This window comes from Myotis brandtii, unplaced genomic scaffold, assembly GCF_000412655.1.
Source record: "Myotis brandtii unplaced genomic scaffold, ASM41265v1 scaffold268, whole genome shotgun sequence".
NCBI classification, from domain to species: domain Eukaryota; kingdom Metazoa; phylum Chordata; class Mammalia; order Chiroptera; family Vespertilionidae; genus Myotis; species Myotis brandtii.
In genome coordinates this window covers 839,027-863,811 of record NW_005360187.1, presented here as the reverse complement: position 1 = coordinate 863,811, position 24,785 = coordinate 839,027, and the positions used below count along the sequence as shown (strand labels likewise).

General features: G+C 45.3%; 1 protein-coding gene across 12 annotated transcripts in view; it reads left to right on the top strand.

Annotated features, from left to right (window-relative positions):
- The window catches only part of ERC2 (ELKS/RAB6-interacting/CAST family member 2), an 846,554-nt gene that overhangs the window by 742,799 nt on the left and 78,970 nt on the right, over positions 1-24,785 (top strand). For all 12 annotated transcript variants that reach the window (XM_014541327.1, XM_014541320.1, XM_014541325.1 and 9 more), the window contains one exon: positions 7,925-8,136. The gene's annotated coding sequence lies outside the window, so the exon portion shown is untranslated. The remainder of the gene's footprint in view (positions 1-7,924; positions 8,137-24,785) is intronic.

Sequence of the window (24,785 nt, the reverse complement as noted above, 5' to 3'; positions counted from 1 at the left end):
GGGGGGAAGATGACTGTGGTGTGCAGTGGGCAGTGGAGTTTGGAGAGTTTGGAGAGCTTGGAGTTTCCTTACCAAATATCTAAGAATCTACTAATAGTTGTAACTCTAATATGATTTTCTTGTTAATCTCCGTCAAACCGTGAAATCTGATATGTTAGCCATGACTAAGCCATGAAATTTGTCAACTTTGTCTGTGACTTAACAAGCTCTGTTTAAAGAAGAAAAGTCTTAGCACAGAGTACTGGGCATTACTTCCCAGCGTGCTTTTCCCAGCATGCTTTTCCCAGCGTGTCACTACTATCTTATGACAACAAATAATAACAGCCTGTACACATTTCTTGTGCTGTTTCAAGGACCAAGGGTGGATAAGATAAAAAGACCAAACTTCAATAATATATTTTCCTTTGAGGTGATAAATATGCACATGGTAGATCTGCTTAAAGTGGTAGATTATTTGTTTTTGAGAGAAAACAAATGAATAAAATCTTGTCTTTTTAAAGGCATAGTTGCATAAATAATCTCTTCAATATAGTAGAGTAGTAGACATTAGGACTTGAAATCCCTTTTTGTCGTTGGCTAGCTGGGTGAGTTGTATAAGTCACTTAACTTTTCCCCCTCAGTTTTCTCTTCTGAAAAATGGGCATAATATTCCTGGGACCTACTTTGTAAGTGCTCCAAGGCACACATAAAGGTACTATTTCTAAAGCACAGAGCTGGGCATCCATGTCCTTTATCCATTTGGAGTACTATTGTAGTTGGTGCATTATGATATAATGATATAAGAGATCATTGGGTATCTTTATTACCCAATAGGATATTAACTAAATTACGTTCATGGCATTGGAGAAAAACTGTTATTTTGCCAAAGGAAAACTGGGCAGTGTTTGAGTTTTCCACATGAAGGAAGGGAGAGCAGCACAAAGGAGGAAAGACACGGTGCAGAACTGCAAAGAGGTAAAGACCAGGCTGTCCTTTATGCTGTCCCTGCCAAATAAATGCCTTTCCCCTTGGGCTCCAAGAAAAAGAATCCCCCCTGTATCCTGACCTCTGTTCTGTGGAGTCTGCAGTCAGATAATCTGATGACTTAGAACCCTGATGACTTTGGGGACCATATAGTCCAGTGGGTTTGAAACTGATTTTGATACAAAACCTCATGCAGTGCTCCAAGGATCTGAAAGGGCCCTTCTCAGATTCCTGCCAGTTAGATTCGCGTGAGCGACATAACCTGTGAAAACAGACTTGGTTGATCTGTTCATTTTACGGACGATGAACATTGATCTGTTCATTTTACGGATGATGAACCTCGAGCCGTGGTGTTCTGTGAGTTGCTACAGTTCTCACCCCTGATGTCTGAGTGTCCTTGCCTTACCCAGTTCTTGTCCCATCACCCTGACTCCTCCCTTCCCACTCAGATGGAAGGGAAGAAAAGCCAGGCATAAGATTCGGGATGGCTTTAATCAACTTGCCCAGGCCCTTGTGGAGTTCTTAGACCCTTCCAATGTCACAGAATTTTTGACACCCCCCCCAAAATAAAATAAATTCTATGCAAAATGTTGAGAATGTGTATACATGCATTTTACTATGGAGAAAATTCTTAACTTTTTATCCTATTTTCTCAAAGGGGTTTGTGAGCCTTCAAAGGGTTAAAAATGATTTCCTTATAATTTGTCCCCCTAAAGTTTTGATTGTGAGCTGCAAGGTTAACAAGTACATTCACTTTCTTAACCTTTCAAGGCAAATGCAGCACATAACCTAATGAGGGCCCAGAATTCTTCAGGTTGTTTCTGCAGCTTTAGTTCTCAATCTCAACTCTAACTGGAACTAGGTTCTAACCATCTTTGAACCCAGAAAGCTTAAAGTTGATACAATAACGAATGTCTACTTATAGTGCTCCAAAAAAGTGCATTTATTTTTAGATACAAATATTGATTTACTTGCTTAATTTTGCTTTGGTCTTTGATTAGGGTTTCCAGATTTCACAAATAAAAATACAGCACACCTCGTTGGATTTGAATTTCAGACCAAGAACCAGTAATTTTTTAGTACAGCTCTTGAGAAGGGGAAATGGATCAGCCCTTTCAACCGTGGAACTTTTATTGCAAGAATTAAGGGATATTTATTCTAAACAAGCACAGGGCCAGAGGTGATAGACCTGTTCTAAAATGGGTTTGTGGTGATGGTTGCACAATTCTATCAATTAACTCAAGATTGGACTTTACCCGGAAAAATGGATGAACTTAATTATGTGTTAATTATAGTTAAGAAAATTGTTTTTTAAAAAATTAAGGGATAGCTTTATAACAACGATTGTTTACTTTCTTATTCTGAGTTGCAGACTAATTTGAGGATATGATAAACACCGTAAATCCACTCCTTGGAATAAAGCATGAAAGTGCCTAGATCAAATTATGCATAAACTTTCTAGATCTCCTGAAGCTCATCTCTAGATGCCACCTCCTAGGGCACCCGGATTCCAGCACTGTGACAATCCTCTGCTGGACCTTGGGAGGAAGGCCCACCCCTGCTACAGCAAGGAGTTGCTGCTCTTGGTGATCTTGGTCAGTCACCAATTATGAGGGTGACCTATGGTGACACCTGCTACCCTAACGAGACTGACTGCCTCTCTTACATTTCATGCTGAGAAGGACATGGGGAGGGCAGCACTTGTCTTAAGCTATATCTAGAGCCTTGGGTTGTTTTGTTTGTTTGTTTTTTAGGAAATAATGGCACATGTCTGCTCAAGCAGACCCATGTTCCTGTCTTGACTAATGTCTTTGGTACAAACAAAATATTTGATCTAGGCACTTTCATGCTTTATTCTGAGGAGTGGATTTATGGTGTTTATCATATCCTCAAATTAGTCTGCAACTCAGAATAAAAAAGTAAGTGGGTAGTGAGTAGACTCAGTCAGGAGGCACTTCCATCAAAACCCACTGAACCCATCCTGTGGCTTTAGTGCTAGCTGGACTGGAAGGGGGCTGCTCTTCTCTTTTATCCCGAAGTGAATAACCAGTAGAGTGGGGTGGGCTGTGGATGCTTAGCCATAGGAAGATGCCCTGAGAAACTCATTCTCTATGTATCAAGAGTTGAGGACTAGCTCCTCCAGGTTTACTTACTAAATTCTACAAAGAACAGCTCATTATTCAGCTTGTAAGAATCCCTGTTGAGCTCTACAGAGCTTCCAGACGAATACTTCTATTTTTCTGTTATTGTTTGTTTTAAACATTACCTCTTCACCAAAACAAAAATTAATAAGCCTGAAATAACAATGGGAAGAGGGCCAAGTCTCCTCAGAGACTCCTTTGTTCTTATTCTTTCTCCATTTGAGACATAGTCACACCCTCGCAGCCAGATTGTACTGGTTGCAGGAGAGAAGTGAGAGTGGTTGGAGCATGCAGGGCCAGAGGATGGGGCAGCCAGAACAGGGTGCCGGCTGGCTGGAGGGGGAGCTGCCTGGGAACTGAGGAAGCTGTGCTGGCCTAACTCTGATCATTTTAATGTCCCTAATTCACATCTCCAACCCCAGGGCGTTGGAACTTCTGGTGAGGGAAATTGCTAGAATCCAAACATTTTCCAGTGATGCCCCAGCAAAGACCAGTCTTCACACACAAACCTACCTGATTCTTCGGACAGACTTGATCAGAAATCAGTACTGGGGGGTGTGCAGAAGTCTGTGCCTTGGAGCAGAGCCTCATCAGAGTCCCCTGTGGAGTTCCTGGGTGCTGCTTGGGAGAGGATATAACTAATTAGCTCATTGGAGAGGACAAACCAATTCAAAGGCCTTCCTGAAGGCTAGCCAATGCATATGCTAATTAAGTGAATTGGATCTTAACTTCTTAAAGGAAGGAGCCCTGCAAAGAAAGTAAATGCCTTTCCTTGAAGAAATTGTCTATAAATCCTTCAATTTTGCTTATTTTAAGTGTCTTTACCCACATTTGTCCAAATAAGTGAGGCTTTACCATTTTGGGCTTTTTCTCTGCAGAGTGAGTTTTAGGTCTTCGCTGGAGGGATCGTTTCTGTTTGACTCCAGCCTCTCCCACTTTTTTGGCTGAACCGGAATCCAGGAAACCCAGCAACAGTCTTAAGGTTTCATTGTCTTTCCTGTGGAAATGAGAATTCAAATGCCCACTTTGGAACTCTCTCCCTATTGATGCCTGTTCTTCATTTCTAACTTTCTCCTCCACCTGCTTTTCCACTGCCTGGTCTTTAGGTAAAAGTATTTCTATTTGGTACAGTTTCCCCTCCCTCCCACCCTGGTCCTTAAGGGGTCACTATGTCTTACGTGGCTTCAGAGACCCCATGGAAGGCAGTGCTGCCATAGTGGAAGCTCCTGTTCCTTCAGCGCTCCTCCATGGGTACCCCACATGCTCTTGTAAAGTTCTAGTGAGGGTGTGGTTCCCTCGCTCCTCACACTTTAAGGAAGGCACCACAGCACTACACGGGCTTATATTTTCAAAGATGCTGCGAGGCAAATCCAATACAGACCTCAAACGTTCTATTAAAGCAGTGCGTCTCAACCAGAGATGATCTGGGCCAGACTCCTAGACATTTGACCAATGTGAGAGACATTTCTGGTTGTCCCAACTCGGGAGAGGGGTGCTACTGGCCTCTGGTGTGTAGGGGCCAGAGGACTCTACTGCACATCCTATAAGGCAGTTCCAAGGACCAACTCCAGTAGAACCAAGGTTGCAAATCCTGCGTTAGAGGAATTCTTTTCTTCCTTTTCCTCAAGGCCTGGGAATAAAGAAAGAAAGTGCTCCATTTTGATGAGTACACACACCCTGGTGTCTTACATCCCATATGGACCCAGGAATTGGAGAGGAGAAGAGTACCATGGAGCAGGGCAAAGTGCAAGGTCGAGGCAGGCCTTCGCCTCACCAACAGCTGTCTCAGCTCCAAGGAGAGACAACTTTGACCAAAGAGAGGACCCAAACATTACAAGGATGTTTAGTTTGTGATAAAAATCATTTTGCAGATTAAAGTGCTTCCTCTTTCCCATAAAATGGTATGTTCTTTAAATAACTCAGAAATAAGAGGCATGTGACCATGTGGTGAGCAGGAGGCAGGACCCAGAGCCTGGTCAATTAATTCCATCCCTGTAATGGAGCTATAGGTGGTGGTGCTCTATATGCCTAAATGCTGCTTGCTGCTGTCCACGCGAAGGGATTCAGGTAGTTTCCCGGAACCAGTTTCTCCCTGCGTCTCTTGGCTCCATTCTCCCTCACTCTCTGGCTGCTCAACCAGCCAACCTCACCTCCTCTCACATCCAAGCCCCCTGAGGAGGAGGGAGACTCTTTCCCAGGATTCTCAGCAAAGTCACAGTGTCTCTCATTGGCGTTGATTGGGTCAGATGCTCATCCCTGACCAATGGCCAGGGGGATGCTCGGAGCTGACTGGCTGAGGCTGAGGTGACACCCCTGAGCCTCTTGTGACCCATGTGTGCTGGAAGTGGGGCAGGTGTGTTGCCTTAAAGAAAAATTGGGGCCCTAGCGGGTTTGGTTCAGTGGATAGAGTGTCAGCCTGTGGGCTGAGGGGTCCCAGGTTCAATTCTAGCCAAGGGCACATGCCTGGGTTGCAGGCTCCATCCCCAGTAGGGGACATGCAGGAGGCAGCCAATCAATGATTCTCTCTCATCATTGATGTTTCTATCTCTCTCTCCCTCTCCCTTCCTCTCTGAATAAAGAAATATATTTTTTAAAAAAGAAGAAGAAAAATTGGGGTGAGATCATCAAAATAGGAAGAATGGATGCCCAGGATAATAAACACATACCCCACAGACACCCCACACACATACTGCCCCCACCTCCCCCCCACACACACACTCCTTGCTGTTAAGAAGTTTTGGATTCTGCAGTGGAAGACTCAAGCCCTTGCCCTGACTTTGTCCTTAGTGCCTGGCTTTGCTACTAACTGGTTGCATAGTTTGAGATAACCCCACAGCTCTCTCCCTGCCTGCTTTTTATAACTTGCATCATGGAAGTAGTGATGCTATTAGGGTGGTTCTGAAAATCGAGTGCACACGAGTAGTTGTTTTAGATGCCAATGAATTCAGTTCAGCTTCTAGGATCCAGAAGAATCTAGACCAGCTACAACCCACCCAGCTGGTCCATGGCTGTCACTTCGGAAGCCGGTGTCTAAATTTATCCCAATCCTCATTGTTGCAGGTCAGTGAGGGAAATCTTCTGAGGTCAATGAGTGAGGTAATTGGCTTGCTGTGGATCTTGAAAAAATCTCTGTTAAATGACATAATTGGTTTTAATTATATAATTACGGCACTTAAAGTGTGGGGGTGAAAGGTTACTATTATATTTAGAAGTGGGATCCCCAAATGAAGCCAGGGTGTTTGAGCCAGTCTTTCTTCGAGTTTCTCTTTTTATTTTTTCAGAGGGAAGTCAGAGTAGGCTGGCCTTGGCCCTGGCCATTTTGGGATGATTATCCGACATGAGGTAGTGCTGGGACTGCTCACAGCATCACAGGGACCTTTGTAAAGAGACGGGAAAGGGCTTCCGTAAAGACCCCATTGTGATCTGAAGTTAATGAGCAGTGGGAACTCAACTGTCAGCAATTGAATCTGATTGGGCAGGGTAATTATATGATTGCCTCTGGTGTTTGCACATGCACGGGGATATTTTTATTGGAAAAAACCTAATTGCTTACTTACTTAGTGGAGGGAAAACCTAAACAAATTTGTGTTGTCATCGGTTAAAAAAGACATCCTTTCTTTGTCTGAAAAATAGCTGCGTGCTCCGCTTTTTAGAAGTGAGGGTTTTGTTTCTCTCTGTGTTTGCAGGACTTGAATGATATGATAATATGAAAATGTAAAGGGAAGCTACTTTGGACTGCATTTTGGTAAAATGACCGCGTACTTATCGCCATGTCTTAAACCATCCCCTTCCATGGTCTCTTTCATGCAAAGGCAGCTAGAACCCCCGGCAACACTCAAGCTACTGGGACTTGCACAGGTTTTTGTTTATTTTGCTGTGTCCTCCTGCATGGAGGCCCCTGGCAAGATTGGCTTCATCAGCTTTCTGGGTTTCCTTCTTGCTCCCCCTGCGATTTCCTTGGAGGAAAGGGAAGGGCAAAGTGAGAGCCGAAGGGAAGAAGCCGAAGTGCAGTCCAGGGTCTTGTTCCGACTGCCCGGAATGAGGATGGCAGGTCACTCACCCGCCATGCTGGTGTGTAGAAAGCAGATGGCTGGGTCCATTGTGTAGTGCTCAACTCGGCATTGTGGTTGCTTTTCTATCTTCTTATAGAACAAACTATTTTCCAAGTTCTTTCCTTTCCTGAGATCCCAACGTGAAGAGGTCGAAACACGACTGGATTGTGGGGATTGGAGGAGCAGCCTGTGATGAGAGCTGCAGACCCCAGACCTGGTGCTCTGGTTGGGTGGAGGGTTACAGGCTGGAGAATGGCCGAGAACAAAGGGCTTTCAGTCCCTCACGCCTGCCATGCTTTCTCATCTCAGATTCTTGCATGTTCTCAGACTCTTGGACACACCCCAGACTTGTCTGGCTAACTAAATGGGTCCTCTGGGTTCCGTGTTAAAAGTCACTTCTTCCAGGAAGCCTTCCATGATCACTGACCAGCAGTCTGGGTTGGCTGCCCTTGCTTTATGCTCCTTCTAAGTTCCTTTGTCCTTTAATTGCTTGTCTCCTTGTTCAAAACGGCCCATGAGCTCCATTAATTGCTTGTCTCCTTGTTCAAAACGGCCCATGAGCTCTATGAGGACCGGGCTTGTGTTTCTATCTGTCACTCCTATATCCCCGGAGCCTGGCACAGTGCTTGATGAGTGTGTTTGGAATGACTGAATTAGGAGAGGCATGGTCGCTGGGTGTCGTAGGGCATCGTGGTGTGTGCTGCATGGGCTTCCCTACCCTTGCTGTTAATACCGCTCTCTTGTTGCTTATAATTTTCATTGCCCCAGATGATCCAGCTCTGTTGGAGGCACGGAGGCACAGTCAAATCTCATGCTGTACATTGATCACCTGTCCAACCTTTGCCTAGAGTGGGAGCCCCCAGTTCCTTCAAGAGATCCACCTTTACCTGTCTTAAAGAAGAAGAGGAGGGAGCCAGCGGGAGGAGCCGTGGCAGTGTAACGCCAGAGCAGGTCCGGTGTTTACTTGTACCCTTTTGGAGGTGGGTAACTGCAAATGCCGTGGGGAGCGGGCTTTCCGAGCAAATCTGCCTCTGACCTTATTCGGGTGCTCGCACGCACTTCAGTTTTTCCTGGCGTGTAGGGATCGCTATTTTTGCATTTAATTCGTAGACCGTTCCATGATTCCCACCAGCATAGAACAAGAACCCAGGTTCCTCATCCACATGAGGCAAATTGTCACATGGGCCCTGTGCTGTTTGTGTCTTGCTTTGTGGACAGAGAGTACAGTTCACTCATTGGTTCCTGCTTCATGACTATTCTAGTTGTTTGCTCTTTAACATCTATGGTTTTCAATGGTCTTTCTTGCTTTGGTTCGCTGGCTTTTGATGTTTTGAATCCCCTCTCCCGGGTCAACTTCCTAGATCATGAGATCCTGAATAACTCCTGAATAGATGAGATTTCGTTTAGGACCACGCCTTGGTGTTTAATTATAGCCCTCCACAATCTCGGGTATATCTGACCAGCTTTTTCCCTAAGCAGAATATGAACCTATGACCGTGTAGGCCTCAGGCAAGAGGGCTTCCTAAGGAACCCGCAAACCCCCGGCCATCCCTAAGTTTGGACTGCCCATTGTAGGTGAGGCCGCAGTCCAGTCGTCATTTCTGGGTGGATGGGCATTTGCATGTGGCAACCACAGCCTCACTGCGGCGGGCAGGAGGAGCTCTCAGAGTCTGGCTGCTTCTTGCAGCGTGGTCTCTCCTCGGTCTGAAGCATTTTCTTCCTCTGCTGGTTCTGAGTCTCTGTTTACTTTATATCCACCAGTTGCATCTCTGCTTTGTCATCATAAACATCTAAACTGGAACCTTTGAGGGTTCCTTCAAGAAGGAGAGTTTGAACAACCTCTTCTTTTTTTTTCATGTCTTTTATTTATTTATTTATGTTTATTTTTTCATTACAGTTTGCTTTCGATATTATTTTGCATTGGTTTCAGGTGTACAGAAGAGTGGTTAGACAATCATAGTCTTTACAGCGCTCCCCTGATATGACCAGTACCCACCTGCACCACCCACAGTTGTCGCAATGTTACAGGACACCTCTTCTTAGAGCGCGTGTGCTCACCAACGCTGTGCACTTTGACCCTGGCAGGATGGGCCATGGTGGGCTTGGCCATGAATTCCAGGCAAAGCGCATTTTGTTTTCGGTTCGAACAGCACCAAGGATGCCTCCCCACCTCACACCCTTTCTGGACTGAGGCAGGCGATTACTGCCTACAGAAATTACCATCCAAACAAAAAAATCTTTGCGTGGCATCTGATTTATAATTAAACGTGGCGCTGCAGTGTCTGAAGCATCTCATCCTGTGTAGTCACCCTCTATTTCCTCTCGGAGTTCCTCTGCATGCAGCGTAGTCCCGTTGTCACCTGGCGAAGGACTCGTTTTAGAAAAGAAAAAGGGAAATTAGAATCAATGATTGCCATCGTAGGTCGAACTCAAACCACTGATAGTTTCTATTGTTTTGCTGGAGAAAACACTTTCATGTCCCTTCATTGACTGATTTACTTATTCAGCAAACAGATTTGTCTGTTTTTTTTTAACTTATGGAGTTTTCTTTCTTTTTAAATTTATCTTTATTGTTGAAAGTATTACAGATGTCCCCTTTGCTTTTGCTTTTTTTCTTTCCCATTGACCCCCCCCTCTCTTCCAGGCCTTGCCACACTTTTGTCTGTGTCCATGGGCTATGCATATATGCTTACAAGTTCCCCGGTTAATATCTACCCCCCGCCTTTGCCCTCCTCACCCCCACCCTGCTCCCACCTTCTCTCTGAAATTCATCAGTCTGTTCATGGTTCTGTGTCTCTGGATAAGTGCCCTGCCTGGACCAGGAAGGGCTTCTGAGCATCACCTGGGACCTTGTTAGAAATGCAGATTCTTGGGCCCCACCCAGACCTTCTGAATCAGAAGCTCTGCAGGTTGGGGGTCCAGCAGCTGGGTTTGAAAGAGCTTCCTGGGGATGCTGCTGCTGCACACAACAGTGTGAGAGCTGGTGGCGTGAAACCTGTGTGAGTGTGTGAGGTGAGGGCAGCAAGGAGTGCACTCTCCCCATCGTCAAGGGGCTTGTGGTCCAGTCAGGGCACACGGCATCATCCATCAGTGAGGCAGAGTGAACTTCACGAAATGTGAATTGCTTCATACACTCACTTCCTAAGTCCCTCCGGGCAGTTCCCTTTGTATAGGAATAAATGTAAATGTGTGGTTTAGGCTTACAAGGCCTGGCATGCTCCATCCCCTGCCTACCTGCCCAGCCTCAGCTGGTGCATTCCCTCCCTGCCCTGGCGCTCTGCCACTCACACTGGCCTTCTTTCCGCTCCCCAGACACCCCCACTGACTATGGGGTCAGCAGGAATCTATATTGAGGAAGATGAAGAACAAGAGAGAGCAAAGGTTAAGTAACAGGCTTGGTCACCGATGTATTTTTTCCTATGGCACACTATTTCTAAACCAATGTCCCAATTGGCTAATATATTACTAGATTGATGCTTTTATATATTGGGATCATATGTTAATGTGATAATGAATATTAGTGGCCGCATCTTATAGTGTAGCCATCTGAGAGGACTTACGGGTCATGAAGGAACTATTAAATGTAGTTTAGTTGAGTCTTAGCATAATGTCGTTGTATTGATTTCTCTCTTTGAGAGTTGGTCCCGCAGGCACAGTGCTCAGCCACACACTGTAGCTGAGTAAAGTGGCTGGAGGCACGAGGTGCTGAGGGTGAACTCCCCTGTGTGGCACCAGCACATCCCCGGAGCGGATGCGTGGTTCCTGGGATCTTTACTTACTTTTAGGGGATACAGTAACCGTGTCCGCTGGCTTTGGCTCTGCAGAAACTTCCTGATGCATGGCAGTTTTGATCTTTGGGATAGTAAACGTGCCATGTGATTTGGGAACAAAGCAGCTGTTTGGATCTGTATTAAGTGTGAAAAAAAATGGTCTCTCGGGATTCTCTTTACAATACGAAGGGAACACACATTTTAAATAGGATCTGTTAAAGAAAAATCAATTTGAAATAGAGACAAAGGGTGTCTTAAGGATTTAGGACGAGTAGAGCCAAGAACAGGGACCATGGTTTGGGTTTGGGTTTGGGTCTGGATTTGGTGTTGACTGCCCACAGCTCTTTCACAGTCCCCGGCAGTATTTTCTGATGTCGCATATGCAGTTTGGGGTTTTACTGGCTGTTTAGGGGGCCTCTCACTTGAGATGGTCAGCAGAGGAGGGAAGGCCAGTGTGGAGGAGCCATCCAGGAGGGAGGCCGGTGGGAAGTGCTGGCTCCCGACAGCCTCAGCTTCCCTTGCCTCGTCCAATTCCTCCAGGAAACCAGGGAGGTCTCCTCAGCACGGGACCCCCCTGACTTGCCAGGAAGCCCTCAGCTAATCTGCCCTGGGTGGCTGTGAACAAGACAGGCATGCCCTGTCCCTGCCCCCCAGGAGCCCACAGCCCGCAAGCCAGGACTTCAGCAAACAACTACAAAGTGCATTTTCACACTTGGAAGGGTAAGGGAGCTGGGACAGGAGAGAGGAGGGCAGGCTCTCTCTGTGGACTCAGGTTGAGAACTGGAGGATGTGTCTAGGTTGGTGGCATGGGGTGGGGGGTAAGGGAGTGTCCCCAGGGAGCTGGCACCACCTCCCTTACTAGCAGGACTCTGTCCCTAGAAGCTGCCACAGCAGAAAGTCTGCAGTGAAAACACCCAGTCTCCCTGTAGGATAAGCTGCAGGGGCTGCGATTTCCCCGTGTCCACTAACAGCAGGTGCACCGTGCCTGAGTGACATCAGCGTGTTCAGCGTGCCTGAGTGTGACATTAGCACATGCACTGTGCCCAAGTGTGACATCAGTGTGTTCACTGTGCCTGAGTGTGACATCCACACGTGCACTGTGCCCGAGTGTGACATCAGCACCTGGGCATGTATTTCTCTTCCTTTTGTTGGTTCCCCTCTGAGATCCCTCCTTTTGGGGGAGCCTCTGCTGGTCTCCTTCCTGAGAACATAGCTTACGGGGTGGAGGGGAGCATGTATTATTCCCTGGAAGACTCTTACATGGCTTTTTGGTGAGGCATTTGAGCATCTTCAGAGAATCTTGCTGAGTGTGGCCAGCAGCTCCTAGAAGGAAGGAACTGCCTCTGCCCATTGCCTTCTTGACTGGGAGTCGTCACTACACATGTCGCGTCTGTCCCAGCCAGAGCGCAGTTTGAGGGCAGGCTCTCTGTCTGCTCTTGGTGCCCAGCATGCTGACTTGGCACAAACCTGGCTCTCAGCAATAGTTGACAAATGAAAGAAGGGATTCTGCAAATCCAAATGCCCTTGTAGTGCAGAGGCTTGGTTTCAGGAATGTGAAATAGAACCATTGCCTGATTCATCTATTTATCATCCGCCCGTGTAGAGGCAGCTCTGGAGGACCCACTGCTTAACCGTGAACCGAAACACCATGCCGGGTGCATGGTAAGTTCACAGTCCATCGTGGTTAGCAGAGAGAAGGCGCAAAACCGGCTCTGGCGTCTGGGTCCCTTCATGTCCCACCGAACATGCAGGAGCCCCAGTGTTCCACCTCTCCTGTCATTCAGAAGCGACAGTCCAGGGTACCAGGCTGTGAGTGTGTCTGCTTCTCTTCAGACACATAGGGGGAAACTGGGGGCATGTGCTCTGCCATGTGGAGTGACCAAGGACAGCTCACTGGCCATCTGCACAGAGCCTGGGTGAACAGAACTGACAGGGAGCAATTCAATTTCAGGGTGTTCTGACTGGATTTTTAAAAACTTAACAAATTAAGGATGAAAGTAATTTGAAGCATCTAGGTTTCTATCTGCTGTTTCTGAGAAGACAGAGGGTTTCTTTTATGAAAGCGAATGGAGCATTTCTGCAGACCTGAAAAATCTGAGCCTGTGATGCAAAACAGAACCTACAAGTCAATTGTGGCCCGGGTGCCAGTATGGCTGGCCCACACAGGGTCCTCGAAACCTGCAAATAGCACATTAAATCTAGCTTTCTGGATTGGGGGAGAGGGGAGGGATTAGGGGACCCAACTACACAAGGCCATATTCCCAGAGAGTCCATGCAATCCCCTTCGTAAACTGCTCACTAATGTCTGCATTGCTTACACCCTTCATGCCCCTCATTCCTGTACCTCCCTGGCCACTGTCAGCACAGTGAGCAGCCCTGACTGGGACCTGCAGAGGAGGGCCAGGTGGTGAGCTGGCTGTGGTCAGCAGCAGCGTGATGATGTCTCGGTTTGCCTCTCCAGTCGCCTGTCCAGATGCCACACGCCAGGGCCTGTAGGGTCAATGTCAGTGGGTCCCCACCCAACCCAAGCTTCTCATGAGAACCAAGTGGGCACCCACCCAGGCCCCACCTCAGGGATTCTGACGCAGTTGCTCTGGGCTGTGCACTTTGGAAAGCCTGCAGTGTGGTCTGTGCCCAGCTCCCCTTCGCTCTGGACAAGTGTTCTGCTCCCATCGGCACTCTTCTTGGCCCAGATCCTCTTCCTGAATTGGTCTTGAACATCACAAACTACAGTCATAAGCCACGGATTCAGAGAACACACATGTCAAAGTGGCTTTTAAAAATAAAAGGGGTAAAGTGCAAAAACCAAAAGTATTTTGGTTTGAAATACCAACTATACCAACAAAAAATGGGACTTGGGTGGGGAAGATGGCAGACACAGATGCTTGCCTTGTCTCAGACACGGGCGTGGGAGGCGCTGCTACGTCTGCTGGTTCCCGGGGCAGTCCGGTTGGTGCTTCCTGCAGGCAGCCTGCTATTTTCTCGCTAGATGCTTGTGAACTGTGTTTTTCTTTATGTAGACAAGTCAATACTCGTGCCAGACTAGATCTAGTATTTGCCTCCTTTACATGTTCCTGGTGTTCACTAAGCCCTTTTAACCTGCTACATATGTTTTCCATCTACATGAATTTATTGCTTCTTTTCATAGTTTCAGCCTCTTCTTCTGGTGCATCTGTTATCCTCAGGTTCTTCACTATCTAATGCCCATATCCATCATCCTGCCCTTCATACATTACATCTCTATATTCCGGGATAACGCGCAAGTGGGTGCGTTATTTCATGATGTATTTTTTATGTCGGTGACTGAGCTCTTAGCTGCTGCTGCTGCCCATCATGAGGCCATTATTACATGCTTAGCGGGTGGTGGGTGGTAGACGTCCCCTTCCATTGTCCATCCTCTGCCTCAGTGCCCCCTGTGAGCTTTCAGACTGATAGGGAAACTGAGGCTGGGGGGAGTGACTTGCCAAAGGTCACATGATTGGCTCCTGGTGAGGGTGGGAATCAAACACTGGTCTACAATCCAGGGCCCTTTTTATCCTCAAAGCTCCACTTACAAGATCAACTCTGAGGTACAAAGTAATTGCATAGACAAAAATCATTACTATCATCACCTAATAAAAATATCGCACCTATTGGGTGTGAATATTCCAACTGAGCACTGTTTGCCCCATATTCACCATCTCTCCCCTTCTCCAGCATAGCTTGCCAAACAGCTTCCCTTAGAGCAAGGTAGCATGTGGAGAGAGTGAAACACGGTGATTTTCAGTTGGGGGCAGTTCTGCCCACCCCTCAGGTCGGGTGTGAGGAGGGTGCTACTGAGATCTAAAAGGCAGAGGCACCCTAACCGGTTTGGCTCAGTGGATAGAACATCAGCCTGCGGACTCAAGGGTCCCAGGTTCGATTCTGGTCAAGGGCATGTACCTTGGTTGCGGGCACATCCCCAGTGGGGAGTGTGCAGGAGGCAGCTGATCGATGTTTCTCTCTCATCGATGTTTCTAACTCTCTATCCCTCTCCCTTCCTCTCTGTAAAAAAATCAATAAAATATATTTTAAAATAAATAAATAAATAAATAAAAGGCAGAGGCCATGGCCCATGCTAAACAGCTCAATGCCCCCAAACCCCCACCCTAAAATATATTTAAAAAAATAAAAAATAAATAAAGGGCAGAGGCCACGGACCATGCTAAACAGCTCAATGCCCCCACCCCCCCCACACACAATGCCGCATAAATATACGTGTGACAATTTCTGATTATGTGTATAGAGTATTGAGAATTCTAAATTAATAATTCATTTTAAAACATTACTGAATTCCTAGTAGCTTTTCATCATCAGGTGTTTTTCTGATTCAAATGACAAGAGAAATACTATTACTTGGGGGGAGGGGTGTACGAAATTGTTTGATCTTGAAAAGAAGTCCCCATCGAAAATGTGCTGCTCCTGTCATTCACGATACATGTGAAGTTTGGTTGTGCCTTTGTCAAGTAGCTCCCAATCCAAAGGAAAAAAAACCCAAATGCCTGATGGCTCTCACCAGTGGCTACAGTGTCAGGGCAGATCTGGCGAGCAGATGTTTGTGGTGGAAACTTTCCACTCTAGAATAGTTCCTTCGGAGGCAGGAGGGGGGTTAGGTCAGAGAAGAATGTGCCAGACAATATGCCCCTTTTGCTAATCAGTGCTGTCATCTTGGCTGCCCCTCCAGCAGCCTCGTCTTCCTGAGATCTTCAGTAAAAAGGCCATTCAACAAATACATCTGGCATCGGCCAGGATTGTTCTAGCTCAGCTCTAACAAGGAATGGATTTAATCAGATTCAAAGGAACTTTAAGACTCATTCCATAACAGTGTTACATCTCCGGAAGAGCTCCGGAAGGCAGATGATCGAAAACCAGTTTCTTGAGCAAAACTTGCAAAGGACGAATGCAAAGTAATTGAGTTGGCTGTGCACAAGTCTGAAATCTTAGAGACATTTGTCAGGCGCTTCGGGACACATACTATATCCAGTGCTTCATTGGATTAATCTAATTAGTCTTCATAGCAAGCTATGAAGCCAGTACTGATCTTATGACTATTTCATAGAGATAGCATCTAAGGCTTAGGCTCACTAGGCAACTTGTCCAAAGTCACACAGTTATTCCTTCTGCTTTAGCCATTGGGCTGATAATACAGTCACACTGCTGGTTTTGAGTCAACAAGCTACTATTTTAAGCTCTATCCCTTGTTTCTTTCATTGGAAAATGCATTTCTTATAGACATGCAGTTATTATAAGAAATGCTTATTTGAGTCCATTTTAATAAATTTGGCAAAGGCTAGTAGTATATATATATATATATAACAGTAACAGAAACACTGAGTTTGATGAGAAATGTATTTCCAAGTTGTCTTCTCTCCTCATTTGCGGCCTCCACGCATGATAGGATGTGACACAGCGGTCACTTGCAGGGAATCAGAGTGATCCTCCAGGCAAGACTCGGGCGCTTTCATTAACAAGATGTGGCTTTTTGCTGATCACGTGGCTTCTCAGGGTTTCAGACTTCTGGCACACAGCAGGTCATAGTTTATGTAACAACCATTTCTTTGGCATCTGTTAGATGTGCAGATATAATAATAATCCTCAAGTAATGTGATCTGTTGTAGAAGAGACATCTGTACCCTCTATGAGGGGCTCTGAGCACTGCAGGCTGCCTAGTCAGGGAGATACCAGTAAATGCTTATTGAGTGCCTACTATGTGTCAGCAGGCTCTGTTCCAGAAGGGAGAGATTGCAGCTGAGGGGGGGGTGGGGGGGGCTGGAGTGATAGTAAAACAGTAAACAAACAAATAAGGTGATTTCAGAGACCAGCTAATTGCATGAAGAAAATGCAATAGAGCAGTATAATAATGAATAGGGATAGGAGGAGCTATTCTACCTAAGATAATCAGAGAAGGCTTCTCTGAGGAGGTGACACACGCACACATATACACACACAAAAGCCCTAGGAAATGAGGACAATTTTCGAGGCAAGGGAAATAATTTTATCTGTTAATATTGCTATAGCAACACCTTTTGGGTTAATATGTGTGATTATGCTTTTTTCCATCCTTTTATTTTTCAGCATTTTTCTTCCATTTCATAAATAACATAAAGCTTTTTTAAAATCTTGTGTCTCTGCCTCTTGATGAGTGAATTTAAGCTGTTTATGTTTATTGTAATTAATCCATCTGGACTTAACTTTGTCTTTTTATTTTGTGTGTTCTATTATCATTTTCCTTTTCTTTTTCTTTTCTCTGCTGCCCTGTTTGAATTGACTGTGCTTTCTCTATTTCTTTTTATTTTCTATTCTACTGATTTGAAAGTTACATATTCTATTTGTCTTCCCTTCATAGTGTGGATATTATCTAATGCAGATTTTGGAAAACACTCACAGGCCCTTAATGCACCTTCTTCAGTTGGTTTAATGGCTTTCTCTAGTGTCCTGACTCGCAGTGGTGTTCTCTTTAATGGGGAAGGGTGTAAATGCAAGTGTAGAATATGGTCAGTGTGAAGATTATATCTTGCAGTATGGATTTCCAACTTGCCTTTGCCAAGACTTGTGCCCTGTCACTTGAGGGTTCTGGTCATTGACAAACTGTAAAATCCTCATGGGTTATGGGTAACAGTGTGGCTTCTAAGCAAGCAGTCTCTTGGTTTCTTCTGTTGCCCTTCTCCTTGTCTGCATTTCAGCTCTTGTAAGTGATGATAAACGTTAAATGGCTCCTGTAAAACTGTTGAATTGTCAGTTTTTAAACTGCATAAAACACTGACATTTTCATTAGATCCTGGCCCCGAGGAGTGTCCGGCTTTCATCATAATGGATTTGTTTACTTCTGCAGAGAGTCTTAATGTGCTGCCTATGAGAGAGATCTTACTGTCACCTGCTCTTAAATGAGAAAGTCTTTGTTCAGCCAAAGATTTTTGGAAAAGGATTTGAAGAGTTTTTTTCGCTGCCCCCCCCCCCCACCCATAGATTCCCCCTGCCATCTCCCAAAAGGGTAAGGGATGAGAAGAGAGTCTTTGAAGAACTTCGGGATTGGACAGAAAAAATTTCAATGTAAAAATATCCTGCAGAGTCCATTAAGAGACAATGTTAGAAATTGCTATTAAACCACTATTTAGTTTCAGTGTATCCTGTTAAAGATAAGCAAGTTATATCTATGTCTTTGTGACCTCAATCTTTTGGTCTACATTTAAACAGATATCTTGATTTTGGATTAATACACTCTCTTGTGTATATTAGCAGAGAAAGCATTTTAAACGGCTGGGTCCTTCTAAGTAAAAATAAGAAAAGAAAAGACTTTTATCTTCTGATCATTGCACTATATTTTCAACATTTTTTCAGAAGATGCCAAATTCTTCATGAACAAATGTAGAGTCTTCTCCATTTAACAAGCTGGAAACTGTGTGTGCTGAAAGGGCCGGAATGTTAACTTTCCTGGAATCAACAAGTTTGCAATTTATGGCAAGATTTCTTGCTTATTTTTAAAGGAACTTCCTTTTCTGTATTAGCTCCTTGAATATGTCATTGGCAGGTTTATCTACTTTTGCATTTCAAGAGAGGCAGCCTAACATGGGAGGCAAAGTCCCTGAGTCAGGCAGATCAACATTTGAATTCTCCTTCTAGGACATACTAGCTGTGTAATAGTGGATGAGTTAATGAACCTTTCTGAGCTCTGTTTTTCTTTTCCTTAAAATTAAAATAATAAATCAACTTTTCAGAGTTGATATGAACATCAAGTAAAATAATATATGCGAGTGTTTAACACAAAACCTGGTACATAGTAGGGGACCATTTAATGACATTTGGTGATGAAGATGATAAAGATGATGATGCAAGTGGTGATGGTACAGACAATGGTAATAGAGATGGTGATGGTGATGAGGATGTTGATGATGGTAGCGATAATAGTGATGAAGATGGTGGTGGTGGTAGTCAAATAACTGGATGTTAGGAGTCCTTTGAAAAAGACTAAGAGAAGTTTATTAAATAACTTGAGAAAAGACAGAATTATCTGTTATTACCTGACCAATAGTTCCCCAACTGCTACTTGGATACTTTCAGTCATTAGGAGATCCTTTTTGAATAAAAATCCATTGTAGACAGAAAACCACAAAAGCCTACTTCACTCATACAACTTTCTTTTCAGGCCTGTACCTGTTTTTGAAAAGACTAAGAAGTGTTACTTTGAGTCATTTGATCCTTTTGACATCCATTTCCTTCCTAAAGCTTGCTGATTCCTTGGCATCTATGACATTAGATGTCCTGGGGTTCTTCTGTTTCTTTGAACATTTCTCTGCCATCTTTGCCAACTTCTCTTTCTTTAGTCATTTGGATACATGAGTGTGGAACTTAGAGAAGGCAGTGCACAGAGGGCCAACAGGGAGGTTGGGGCAGAAGCTGATTGTAGTGTCACAGAAGCAAAGACGGGCAAAGTTCCAGGTAGAGCGGGAAGGTCAGTAATTTTGAATATCAGAGAAATGGTTAGGATGAGGAAGGTTGAGCAAGACCAATACTTTTGTCTATGAAGGTTCAGTTTTGGCATTGGGACACAAAATCACTGGGATGGTGAAAGAAGAAGGATGGGAGAGTACCTGGGAGGTGAGGGCATGGAGGCCATAGACATGGAAGAGAGAGAGGAGGTCGCAGGGTGGAAATGCTTTTTTTTTTTTTTTTTTTTTTTTAGATAAGAGAGAATAAAGTGTATGTTTAGACCAAGAGGAAGGAGCCAAGGGAAGCTGAGTATGAAAATACAAAAGCAAGTAGATATTAGTCCTGGAAGGAATGGGAAAAGGAGGAGGAGAAGTTGATTGACCCATAAAAGCATCCACCACATCCCCAGTGAACAGATGGATGAGGAACAGTGTAATCTGTGAGGCTCATGTTGAATGACCTTGATCTTCTGTTAAAAGAAGGTGAGCCTTGGCCTGTATAGTTCCCCTACACTTAAACGTCAAGGATTTTATCCCTATGATCTTCTGTGTACCGTAAGTACCCTATAATCCCACAGATGGCCCTATACTGCTCCCACTTCACCCATGGGCCCCTCCCTTTCCTTCTCCTCATACCCAGCCCAGCTTTCAGATGGTCATCACATAGAAATAAATCACTGGATGATTTGCACCAAAGTGAGGAAGATTGCAAAGGTGTAAGGTCTCATCCCACCCAGGCATTAGTGTGACAGGTAGTTGAGTGGAAGAAGCACAGGATCAAGAGTCAAGGGCATGGAGTGTAGCTCCAGGTCTATCTAGTCGGTTACCCTATTATTGTGCCCTTTATAGCACAGGGTGTCATGTCTTTCTTGCTTGCCATTCCATCATTAGCCTGTTATCTACTACGTGGTATATAGTAGGTACTGATGGAATTTATTTGAGTGGGTTAATAGAGAGAGATAAAGATCTTCAAATATCCCACTATTCTATGCAAGTATGAGGGACTGTTACTCTGATGTGCATTTTAGCAGGCACAATATCATTCCAAGGAATGACTTTCTAATAGTAGAATGTCAGCTACCATTGGTGGGCCAGTGAAAGGAGATACTTTTAGCAGGGCTTTACAGAATTGCTTAGATTTAGCCATCTAATGTCTACGTCTATTGGTTTGGCTTACAGATAAATTAGCTCCTACTTCTTCAGTAATCTGATCCAAGGTGATTTAGTCATTTCTTATTCTTAATGTTAAAAATATAGAGTGCTCTGTCATTATAGACAGAGCTATGGTCCGGGCAAGGCAAAAAGAGATGAAAATGGGTTCTAAATAGAGAAACAGAGTTTCCTTCTCATCCACTCTTTCTACATTCTCCACCCTCCCTGCCAAATAAGATCTTTCTCTACCTTTCCCCAGGACCCCACCAGCATGGAGAAATCGATTGTCAGCCAAATCCCCAAAGAATAAAAGAAAAATATGTCTTCAGAAGGAGAGGGCAGAGGGGAGAGATGGAAGCATCAATAAAGGCTAAAGGGATTGGCCTAGAGTGTGCAGAATCCTAGAGGGTGTTTATTTTCAAAACAAAAGCTTACCGATCAGGTACTTTTCAACAGATGAGAAAAAGGGAACAAGCAACGCTTGTGCCTGGGCTTGGGGACATGCCCACAGTGGCCCGAGCTACTGAGTCAGCAGGAGTGGCTTTTGTTCTCCTGGGTCTGGCGGCAGCTTCTAAGGACACAGGATTCACCAGTGAGCCAGTCATATGCTCTAGGAAGGCTGCGTCTGACCCGGCCACCCTTCCAGTTTTGCTGGGTCACTTAGAATCCCAACTTCCTGCCCTGCCCACACTCTGGAACCGCCCAGGGAAGCCTCACCAGACGTGCATTGGCAGTCAGCCTGGCATGATTGAGGAGATGTTCCTCACAAGGCCCGCTTTGGGCTGGCATCTTTTTGGGCACTGCTCTTTCCCACAAATATTTCTTACAAAAAGCCTTTGAGACAGGAAAGCCATCTTTTCTTTAGAACCTATGTGTCAGAGTAGTAGACAGACATAACTCGATTTAAAATCCTCTTCGGCCACTTCTGTGCTGTGTGACCTTAAGCAACTGGGTTACCTTTTCTGAGCCTCAGTTTTCTTCTTGGTAAAACAGGACAAATTGGACCTGTGCCATTGGTGTGGTAAGGATGGGGATAATGAAGATGAGGTGTTTGATAGATGGTCTGGCAAAGAGAAGGTCAGTGTTGTCAGTGAACCTGGCTGGAGAGACCCCCAGAAGCCAGCCAAGATGTGAGCTTTTTATCCTTGTTGGGGTTGTTTGGTTTGGGCCTCAGTCAGCTGCTTCTTCGATCAGAACCACACACATGCTGATGTTTTGAGTGATGATTCTCTTTGTAAATAGCTCCTAGTCTGCGTGAGTAACCACATCACGCAGGCCCTGCCTGGGCCCTGGGTCTCTGTGTCTGTGTTGGAAAACAAGGGTGTAAACTCGATGTTGATTCATTTTAACCACCTCTGGGTGCCACTCCAGCCCCGATGTCTGGAGACTCTCCGCTAGGCCTTCTACATCCGAGACCTCCCCCCTGATCACAGTGCGAGGTCCCACAGAGGTGGACATAAGGGGTGATGTGTGGTAGAACACAATCCTAAGGAAGAGAAGAGACAAAACACAAGAGTGAAATGAAAATACTGCTCTATAAAGAGCACATGTTTTTAAAAAATTGTTTGCAAAATGCTAAAAACACAAGTGAAAATCAACCACAATTCTACCCCCTCTAGTTATGCATAGAGATAGAAAACAGGAAGCCGGTTTTCTGCACCCCCTCCTTTTGGCATTTTGGTGTCTGTCCTTCCCACTCTCCCCCTCAGTTTGAAACACATTTCCCTATTTACATGTATACAGACCTGGATACATACTTTTTACAGGACTGGGGTCCGCAATTTGCATTTTGGGGTCATTGCCGTTCACTGATACTACATGGAGTTCGTCCTTTCAGGTCAGTATATGTAAATCTCCCTCCTGTGTTTAACCAGCATCCTGTTTCATAGTGTGGGAAAGCCATGTTTATTCAGTCACACCCTTTTGATGGGCAATAGGTTGTTTCCAGTCTTTTTGTTGGTACCAAGGAGGCTGCAGCAAATGGACATTTATGTTTTGCTGTGTATTATGGTGGTTTTACTTCTGTGGAATCAACTCCTAGAAGTATGGCTTCTGAGTCAGAGGGTATATTCTCTTTAAATTCCAATAGAGACTTCCACATTGGTTTCTACAACGTTTGAAAGCACCTTATGCACCCACCGATTTCCCCATAACATTGCCAGCTTTGGGCATCATTAGTCTTAATTTTTTCCCAGTCTATTGAGTGGAAAGTTGTCTCACTGTTTCTATTTTATTTCTCTTACTTAGCTTTAGCTTCTTTTCATATGTTCATTGGCTATTTTTGTCCTAAAAATTGCCCATTTGTATCCTTTTGAGTGGAATTGTCATATATATATTGTCTTTCTTTATAATTGATTAAAAAATGAATAAAGTGGTTTTTTGATAAATGCGTTGAGAATGCAAGACCTCCCATGGCTGCTGGGAGGAGAGGGTTTCGTAGAGTGGAAGTGGGTGAGTGAAAGGCAGTAATGACTCCTTCGGTGTGCTGTGTAGTTCACAGGCATTTTTTCTCACATGTATTATTGCCCCCATATGCTCCTCAGTGCAGTCCTGGGAGGTAGGCTGAGCTCCGGATGACCTCTTAGCTGTCAGACCTTCACCTTGCCCCTGACTGATGAGGCTTGCCTCTTGGGCCTGACCTGAGAATTCCGAATCCTCTGCTTGCCTGTCTCCTGCTGGGACTATTGCCTGACAACCTTTCATTGCCCTGCGCACATCACCCCTCCCAAATCCCACATGAGCTCTGCACACTTCTTAGAGTCCTGGGAACCCTTTACAACCTCCTTTAGGAATTTTGTACCATCTGAAAGACTCCTCATGAGGCCTGTGGGTGATGGTAGTTTTTATTCTGGTGAATAAAAATTAGTTACTGTTTATTGTGCACTTACCATGTGCAAGGCCAATGCTATGGTTGGTCAAGTCCATTGCACAACTCCAGGGGGTACCACTCACTGCATAGTCATGGGAGATTTGCAGAATTATTTCTGCCTGGTGGCTGAAAAATGTCTTGAAGAAGGGTGCCTTTTAAAAAAATTATAAAGAATCTCCAGAATAGTGGGCAGCAAGGTTAACGATGTGCCAAGCACCATGCTATGTGCTCTAAACACATTCGTTTCTTAATCATTCCAATAGCCCGCTGAAGTTGATGACATTACACCCTCTGCCCCCTCTAAAACTGAAGAAACGGCCTCAGAGAGGTTAAGTTACTTACTCAAGACACACAGCTAATAAGTGAACTCAGGTCCAACTGTTCCCAAAGTCTGTGCTCAACTCTTGGCCTGCCCTTCCTCTGTATTAGGATCCTGTTACCTCCAGAGTCCTCTGCGATACCCCAAGCCATGGTTATGGTACCAGCACTGGGTTCCGTCCGCCACTCTCTTCCTACAACACTCTAGAAGGGCGGTGTGGCCAGTGGGTGAACTTGGAACTATCCAAGGGACCCTGATGACCCAATGGTGCCTTTCTGTGAATAACCCTGAAGTATGAGGGCCCAGCTGCTGCCCCACAGCAATCTCATCCGGAGGTCAGCACCTCTGAGTCTCGCTTGGGAAGGAGGAGCCCCCTTTTTTGATGTGCACTCTTCCTCAGTCAGGGTTTCCTGCTCTCTGTCCCAAGACCCATTTTCTCTGACCACACTCAGAGTATGGGTAACAGTAACGGAGAGGTGCTAAGAGTGAGAGCCAACATTTCCCATCTTCTGACGATGGTGCTGATGGATGGGGACTGGACCTGGTGAAAGGGCTTTTCTGGAATTGATTCATCAGGAGGAGGGATTTCCCTCTCGCTCTCTGCTTTCACTTCTGAAGTTCATGTGTCTTTTTAACATTCCGCCGGCTTACTGGGGCCTAAGTGGAAAGTTGTCTTTAGGATCCATTTGTTCTGACTCAATTGCCAAGGCTTTATGATGTTGTTCCCGCTCTTGGAAAAGTGCTCCAAATGGTTTGCATGACTGATGCGCTCCAAGGCGCCCTGATTAATGGTGGGGAGGCCCTGGCTGGAGGACCATTCCTGGAAGGAGGGGCTGGGGTCTGTGAATGCCATCACAGTCGGGCTCCAGAAACGAGGTTGTCTCCCCTTAACGCCGTTCAGCGTGGAGCTTCGTGCTGGTTCCTTAAGGAAAACCATTGAGGAAACAGCCTCGATGCTTGTGCCAGGCTCACGTGGGGAGTAAGGAGCCAGAGCTCTGGGTTCGGCTAGGAATGCAGACCACGTTTTCAGTCCCGTGGGTAATTTATTCTCTCTGTGGCTTCCAATCATGTGTCT